General features: G+C 55.8%; 1 protein-coding gene across 5 annotated transcripts in view; it reads left to right on the top strand.

Annotated features, from left to right (window-relative positions):
* The first annotated feature begins 367 nt into the window (after nt 1–367).
* STAU2 (staufen double-stranded RNA binding protein 2) overlaps nt 368–5,412 on the top strand; it is a 168,371-nt gene continuing 163,326 nt past the window's right edge. For 4 of the 5 annotated variants that reach the window (XM_042869931.1, XM_042869929.1, XM_042869927.1 and 1 more), the window contains exon 1: nt 1,166–1,253. The gene's annotated coding sequence lies outside the window, so the exon portion shown is untranslated. Of the gene's footprint in view, nt 393–1,165; nt 1,254–5,412 lie in introns of those variants that run through there. The other variant, XM_042869928.1, reaches the window with a different exon arrangement.

Genomic DNA, 5,412 nt, shown 5'->3' with positions numbered 1-5,412 from the left:
GCTGCAGCAGCTGCACTCCTCTTCACCGTGTGTGTTGCTGGAAGGAGCCGTGATTCGATCGGACACCACGTAATCCGCACGGATTGAGATGCTGACATCAGTCGTGTTAATGACATTCAGCCTTCCTCTCACCACTCCTGCCTGGGAGAGGCGAGCAGCCTGAAAGCAGGGCTGTTAGGCGCCCGGAGGCAGAGCGAGATGAATAAAACCGAATTACAAAAGCGGTTCTCCTCTCGCCCCGTATCTTCGCGGCGTTCGTTCTCCCGGCCGCGCACGTAGGTCTGCCTGCATGCCCTAGCGAGCAGGCAGCAGCTCCCGGTGCGGCATCGGCATGGGCCGGGCTGTCGGTAGGGGGCGGGTCACGGCCGGGGGAAAACGGGAGGAAAGGAGAGGTAAAGCGCTGCGGGGCTGCTCTCGGAGGGGGTAAAAGCTAGCAGCTCGGCGGGTGACAGCTGCTGCTCAGACGGACGATAACGCAGCTGGAGTAAAAGCTGATTCTTCCCGGGGGTGGGGGGGAGGGGGGTCCTCTCTAGTGCGAAACTGAAAGAACCGTGAAGTTAAAAGGACGGCGGGCGCAGCAGGGCGAGTGACGGAGCTACCGCGGCTCATCCATCCGCCCGCTGAGAACTTGCGGGTGCCGAGTTCTCTATGCTTACGCCGCTCTCGTACGGCCGCCTCGTGAGGAGCCGGCTCGGCCGCAGCACGTGTGAATAGCGGAGCTCCTCGCTCGGTGCCGCGGCCGCCGACGAGTTAGTGGCCGGGCCCGCTGGGGCTTCGTGTCTGCACGGCGCCGGCAGCGTCCGGTCCGCTCCGTTTCGTCCCTACCCGGGGGCGCCGCGGAGGGCCCAACGCAACCGGCCTCAGCAGCGCGGCAGGAATTGGGGCGGCGGGCAGGCGGCCCCGGCGCCCGCGGTATGGCTGCCGCTAGAGGCGCTGCGCGGCCTCGCCGGGCCGGGAAGAGATGCGGACGGGGCCATTCGTGCTGCGGGAGCGGGGGGGAGCGAGGCTCCGGAGCTGTGCCGGGAACCCGCCGCGGGCGCCGGGGGCCGGAGGGGGGATGGCGGGACGGCGAGCGAGGCCGACGGCGGGCGCGGGGCGGAGGGCGGCGGGACGGCGGTGCGGCGGGGCCGCGGCGGGAGCGCCGGGGGGGGGCGGAGTGGTTGTGGCCGGCGGCGGCCGCCGCGGCGGCGGGGTCAGTTCTCTTTAGTGTTTGCCGATGTTGGAGGCGGCTCCGAAGCGTCCCCGGGAAGCAGGTAACGGGGCCCGCCGGGCGGCCCCGCGCCCCTCCGCAGTGAGAGTAGGGCGAGCGCGGGACGGGGGAACCGAGCCTCGGCCGGAGGGGAGGGGGCTGCCGCAGCCATGATGTCCGGGTTCTGGTCCCGCTTCTCCTCCTCCCCGCTGTCTCCCCTCCCGCCGGCGCGGTGCGGCCCCGGGCAGGACTCCGCCGACCCCCGGGCGCCCTCCTCCCGAGGCACCGCTGCGCCACGGATGGATGGAGGAGGGGGGCGGCGGAGGCGGCACCGACTCCGCCATCCGCCCCGCGGCCCTCGCCGCCGCCACCTCCTCCTCCTCCTCCCTCGGGCGCCGGAGCCGGGCAGCGGACGGCCGCCGCGGGCAGGCAGGTGGGCGACTCGCCGCAGCCCCCGGTCCGGCGCGGCCCTGGCTTTAGGGCCGGGCGTTTGGGCTCGGCTCGGCGGGGCTGCGGGCCGGGCCTGCCCGGAGCTGCGCGGGGAGCCGGTGTGGGCTGAAGCGATCTCGCTCACCTTGGCCTGCCGTCCCCTCGACGGCCCGGTGTGCTCGCTCCGCAGCGGTTCGGAAATTCCTCGTACAGCAGCGTTCGGGCTTCTGCACCTCGCCCATCCATTTGCGTTACGTCCATTGCCTTCGCTTCGTTCACCGTGCTCCTCGCCTGAACTTGGGACAGGGTGCTAAACTTTGCCAGCAGGACTGCGCTGTCGCGCTCCCAAAATGGATGTCGGTGTACCTTCCATGAGGCGGCTGGCAGAGGAGCGGATCCCGGGGCTCAGCGGGCTCGAAGGCTGCGGGGCTGTGTTTGAGGTGGGGTGGAAGGAGAGGGATACGTTTTGCAGCAGGCCGAGGCCCTCCCCGGCCTTCAGGTCTGTGAGCAGAGAATGCTCATCCTGAGTGCGGTGGGGTCTGAATGGGGCCACTGGGTGTGGACCTGCAGCTCATGGTGCTGCCTGCCCAGCCCGCGGTGTCTAAGCAGCACCTTTCCTTGGCAGTGCACCCACCCAGCTCTGCCCTGTGGCAGGCAAGCTGTGCCTCTGCCTGCTGAGGAGTGTCCCCTGCGCAATTACTGTAGTACCAAATAAAGTTTGTTGCACCGAAGAGTGGGTGGAACATCCCTACTGCTTCTCCTTACTGAGCCTCAGTGATTACTGAGGAAATGTGTGTGGATTGCCGCAGGGCACAAGTAAAGATATGGCTCCGGTGTGGCTAGGTGGGGTTGCACTGCGCTCATGTGATAGAATGCAGGTGGCTCCGTGTCTCAGTGACATTACTGCTGCCCAGGAGTAAAGCCTGAGATGTACAGTAACTCCAGGTTGGGAATATTTCCTAAACACTGGGAGATTCCACACAGGCTTTGTTGTGACACTGCTGCCTGTAAACGGTGCCAGGTCTGACAGTTCCCTGAATGAAGGCTTTCTGACATCCAGCAGCGCTGTGTGATTCCCAGCACCGACTTCCAATAATGGATCCTCCAGTTTGCCCTAGAAAAACTCCCGGAGAGGGAAATGCCTGCTCTCACTGTGCTCACTCAGATTCCGGGTGCTGGGAGCTGGAGTGAAGCTGCTGTTTGGTTGTGGTTTGTGAGGGAGAGTGCAATTCAGGTTTTCCTTGCTTTAAGGAACTTTGGTGATATTTGGCTTTGGCAGAGGCCATTCAGTTTGGGTTCTGGTCAGGCTGTGACTTGGGGACTTCATGGAGTTCTAATTCCCAGCTTCAGCTATCTCTTCCCTCAAGAGTAATGTCCAAGTAATATCACATTTGAATAATCTTCAGACCTGAGCTGTGAAAGTGGTTTGCAAAAGAGCTCCCTGATTTTACATGTAGCAAAACTTTGTCAGAGCTGTTCAATGACTTGACCAAGTTTAAAGAGGCAATTAACTCAATCAGCTCCTTCCTTGGAGGCAAATATGAGGGCTGAGTCTCCTGCAGAAGTTTACAAACACAGCTCCTCCACCATCCTGGTGCATGTTGGTGGAGCTGGGTGTACTGGGGTTGTGAAGTGCCACGGAATGACCTTGGAACGGTGTTGCAGAGCAGATCAGCAGTTGCAGCCCTGTTCCTCCAGCCTCTGGGAGGGCTGCACCTGTCATGCTCTGTCTCTTTGCTTTGACCTGCCTGGAGCACGTGGCTATTGATCTGCTAGTCCTCGAAAAGAAGAGAAGCACTTGGATTGATTGTGTCTGGTCCTTCAAAATGCATCCTATTACACTACTGTGCAGCAGAGGAAGCAGATCTTATAAGGTGTGCATATGCAGTGCTAGTTTTGTTGTGTGTTTACTTCATGCATGCCTATAGACACCTGCATAGATTTCATCCATTGGAGAGCTGAATATCTGCTTCTTCACACCATGTGGATATGGTGGGGAAGGACCTAACCTGTGATCTGTAGCATAACTCTAAGAAGATAACTTCAGTTAATAAGCTGCCAAAGCTTCACTTTTCCTTCCTTGGCCATATCAGTCTCCTATCAGCAGCAGCATCAAGGAGCTCCCTCAGATAGGCCTGCCTTTACCTGAACCAATTATGTTATGTTTCTCATCTTTGGATTACCCCCACAGCCTGTATTTCTTACAGTGGTGCCTGATTTTTCTCTGTCTTCCCCAAAGAGGAAGAGAAATTAAGGAGGAGGATGCTTTCCTTTAGCACCTATGGGTTCTGTTGCTGGAGTCTGTGCAGGAGAGCCCTTCAGGTGCTCATGCTTCCCAGTCACCTTTCTGCTGGACTGACCATGTTAGCATCATACCCACGTGAAGATCAGGGTTGTGAGAGCCCATGCTGTGGTCCTGACCTGAACACCCCTCCTTTCCTGCTTGCTGTTCATTGCCTGCTGCTGCAGTACTAACAAGTTCAGGGGTTCTGTTTGGTACGGGGTGTATGAGGTATGAGGTGGAGGTGCTGAGAAGCAGGCAGGGAAGAGAATGAGGTGCACATCTCTGTGCAGAGAGGGAAGATCTGTGATGGTGTAAATGTGAGGGGAGCAGAGCTGGTTGGAGCATGAGGCAAACCTTGGAAAGAGGAGAAGTGGAACCTGTGCATAACAACTAATATATAATAAGAGCCAAGTGCCCTGCTCTTAGTGCTCATGTCTGCTCATTGTCAGGGAACAGTCACCATCACATTATCCAAAGTGTGTTTGTGTTAGAAGAGCAAGAGTTCAGTTAAAACCCGAGAAGCAGTTTGCCGTGCCTTGGTCTGGAAACTATACAGAATAGAAAAACTTGTCACAGGTTCTCATCTGAAAGTGCCTTTTGAAAACCTGTCTCTGGTGGTGTAAGACTGAAGTCACACGTGTGTCTGTAGCTTGCAAAATTGGTTCATACTGTGTCTTGACAGCCAACGTTCTGTTTTTAAGCTGGTGGTAGTTGGAGTGTTTCCTGGTAGTGAAAACTGTGCTCCAGTGCTAATAGTGTCCTGACCTGTGTCATACCTCTTATTTTTGGTTTATTCAAGTATGCTGCTGTATAGTATGTGACTGATATATAACAAATTTATTGATACTTTATCTAATAAAATCAGACAATTATTTCTTTTTCCTAGTAAATAACTTCTTTCATATAAAGTGTTTAATTTTATAGTTCTCTATTCCTATGATCTTCTAATTTAGTCACTGCTGAAATGATAGTGGGGGATTTTTTTTAGACTAATTAGAAGTCAGCATTTGGGCACAGATTTCAGATGGTGCTTGAGAGAGATCGTGGTAATAGCCAGTGGCTGAGTCATACAGCTTATACACTGGGTTGTCTTGCTATCCTTAGATTCTGGAAAAAGGCAGCTTGCTAAGATGTTGACCATAGTACCACACACTCAAAGGATGTATTTACAATCTCTTGAAAATCTCCAAAGGATTGCACTGACGTTGGTTGTGCTTACAGTTTCTCTGCCTGCCAGCTTTGAGGAACAGGGAATTAGTGCTGTTTGCCTCCTGGTTGCAGGAAACGTTTTTGAGGGTAGGAGACTGGGTTGTTCAGGGCAGCTTCTTGCAGTGCAAATGGTCCTCTGTGGGAACAAGAAGACTTCTAGGAAAGTCAAGAAACCTCATTTTTACTGTTACTGCTATTCCTAGTTTTTCTTTTTCTGTTTCTTTTTCTGTTTCTTTTTCTGTTTCTTTTCCTGTTTCTCTTCTCTTCTCTTCTCTTCTCTTCTCTTCTCTTCTCTTCTCTT

Source organism: Lagopus leucura, unplaced genomic scaffold (genome assembly GCF_019238085.1).
Source record: "Lagopus leucura isolate 7727_CA_CO unplaced genomic scaffold, USGS_WTPT01 Super-Scaffold_100002, whole genome shotgun sequence".
NCBI classification, from domain to species: domain Eukaryota; kingdom Metazoa; phylum Chordata; class Aves; order Galliformes; family Phasianidae; genus Lagopus; species Lagopus leucura.
The sequence above is the reverse complement of the archived record's forward strand: the minus strand, read 5'-3'. Positions and strand labels throughout refer to the sequence as shown.